This window comes from Chlorocebus sabaeus, chromosome X (genome assembly GCF_047675955.1).
Source record: "Chlorocebus sabaeus isolate Y175 chromosome X, mChlSab1.0.hap1, whole genome shotgun sequence".
NCBI lineage: Eukaryota > Metazoa > Chordata > Mammalia > Primates > Cercopithecidae > Chlorocebus > Chlorocebus sabaeus.
In genome coordinates, this window is record NC_132933.1 from 78081486 (window position 1) to 78084101 (window position 2616).

Genomic DNA, 2616 nt, shown 5'->3' on the forward strand with positions numbered 1-2616 from the left:
TGGTCCAGTGAGACCCAGAAGGTTTCAGGAGACCTTCAGTCCTGAGTCCCTTTCAGTCATCGTCTTCTGAGTCTGACTTTTCTGCGGACTCGGATGCGCTCTCTGGCAAGTCGTCTCCCATGTGCTGGAACCTTCCCAACTGCGAATCCCACATGTGTTTGATGGTCAGCCATCTTGAATTCAGCCATCTCGTACCCAAAAAGCTTCAGGACGCGAGCCTGCTCTGGGGTCAGCACGTCGCCCTCCTTGCATACCTCGTAGTCAGATAGCAGAGTCACCACACCTCTCTTGAGGGTGGTGGGCAGGCCCAGTTGCCTGAGCTGTGACTGCATGGAGTGGGGGAACTGCTCCAGAGGCCCTGGGTCCAGGCTTACAGTGAAAGCTGCTTTGTTACCAGCTCGGGTGTTGTCCATTTCTGTGTATTTCGTGAACCACTCATTCACCTCCTCCTTTGTGCGGTTGATGAACAGGAAACCCATCTCACCCCTCAACCTTTTGCTGACCTGGTGCAGGTTGTCTTTGTACTCATCAGATGGGCTCCGACCCAAGGCCACCATCATCGCCTTGTTTTTGCCAAAGAACATCCGGCTGTGCTTCCAGGCGTTCTGGATGTCCTTCAGCTTGCTGTTCCTCATGTTGGCCACAGAGAAGACGAAAAGGTACTTGTAGGTGTCCACACATTTCCGAAGCTCTTCCATCAGGTTTTGTTTCAATTCCAAGCCTTTATTGGCAGTTTTGGTTAAGGAGACTTTCTTGTCACGCTTGGATTTGGGCATCGCGCTGAATCCACATTATTGTAGTTTTGACTTGCATTTCCCTGATGATTAGTGATGTTGAGTATTTTTAATATACCCAATGGCCATTTGTATATTTTGAGAACTGTCTACTCATATCTTTTAGTCATATTTAAATTTGATTATTTGTTATTTTGCTATTGAGTTGTTTGCCATTAATGGCAAAAACCACAATTACTTTGGCACCAACCTATTATTTTATCTTGACATAATCTCATTTGTTTATTTTTGCATTTTTGCCTATGCTTTTGAGGTCTTACTTAAAATGTATTTGCCCAGAACAATGTTTTAAAGCAGTTGGATAAAAAACAAGACTCAACTATATACTGCATATAAGAAACTCACTTCACCTATAAAGACATACGTGGACGTAAAGTAAAGAGATAGAAAAATATATTCCATGCAAATCGAAACCAAAAAGAGCAGGATTATCTATACTTATATCAGATAAAATAGACTTCAAGGGGGCGGAGCAAGATGGCCGAATAGGAACAGCTCCAGTCTCCAACTCCCAGCGCGAGCGACACAGAAGACTGGCGATTTCTGCATTTTCAACTGAGGTACTGGGTTCATCTCACTGGGGAGTGCCAGACGATCGGTGCTGGTCAGCTGCTGCAGCCCGACCAGCAAGAGCTGAAGCAGGGCGAGGCATTGCCTCACCTGGAAAGCGCAAGGGGGAAGGGAATCCCTTTTCCTAGCCAGGGGAACTGAGACACACAACACCTGGAAAATCGGGTAACTCCCACCCCAATACTGCGCTTTAAGCAGACAGGCACACCAAGAGATCATATCCCACACCTGGCCGGGAGGGTCCCACACCCACGGAGCCTCCCTCATTGCTAGCACAGCAGTCTGTGATCTACCGGCAAGGCAGCAGCGAGGCTGGGGGAGGGGCGCCCGCCATTGCTGAGGCTTAAGTAGGTAAACAAAGCTGCTGGGAAGCTCGAACTGGGTGGAGCTCACAGCAGCTCAAGGAAACCTGCCTGTCTCTGTAGACTCCACCTCTGGGGACAGGGCACAGTAAATAATAACAAACGCAGCAGCTCTGCAGATGCAAACGACTCTGTCTGACAGCTTTGAAGAGAGCAGTGGATCTCCCAACACGGAGGCTGAGATCTGAGAAGGGACAGACTCCCTGCTCAAGTGGGTCCCTGACCCCTGAGTAGCCTAACTGGGAGACATCCCCCACTAGGGGCAGTCTGACAACCCACACCTCACAGGGTGGAGTACACCCCTGAGAGGAAGATTCCAAAGCAAGAATCAGACAGGTACACTCGCTGTTCAGAAATATTCTATCTTCTGCAGCCTCTGCTGCTGATACCCAGGCAAACAGGGTCTGGAGTGGACCTCAAGCAATCTCCTACAGCTACAACCTACAGCTGAGGATCCTGACTGTTAGAAGGAAAGCTATCAAACAGGAAGGACACCTACACCAAAACCCCATCAGTACATCACCATCATCAAAGACCAGAGGCAGATAAAACCACAAAGATGGGGAAAAAGCAGGGCAGAAAAGCTGGAAATTCAAAAAATAAGAGCGCATCTCCCCCGGCAAAGGAGCGCAGCTCATCGCCAGCAACGGATCAAAGCTGGACGGAGAATGACTTTGACGAGATGAGAGAAGAAGGCTTCAGTCCATCAAATTTCTCAGAGCTAAAGGAGGAATTACGTACCCAGCGCAAAGAAACTAAAAATCTTGAAAAAAAAGTGGAAGAATTGATGGCTAGAGTAATTAATGCAGAGAAGCTCACAAACGAAATGAAAGAGACGAAAACCATGGCACGAGAAATACGTGACAAATGCACAAGCTTCAGTAACCGTC

The 2616-nt window shown here is 48.1% G+C and overlaps 1 pseudogene; it reads right to left on the reverse strand.

Annotated features, from left to right (window-relative positions):
* Positions 1-784, reverse strand: LOC103232211 (mRNA turnover protein 4 homolog pseudogene; annotated as a pseudogene).
* Between the last annotated feature and the right edge of the window lie 1832 nt (positions 785-2616).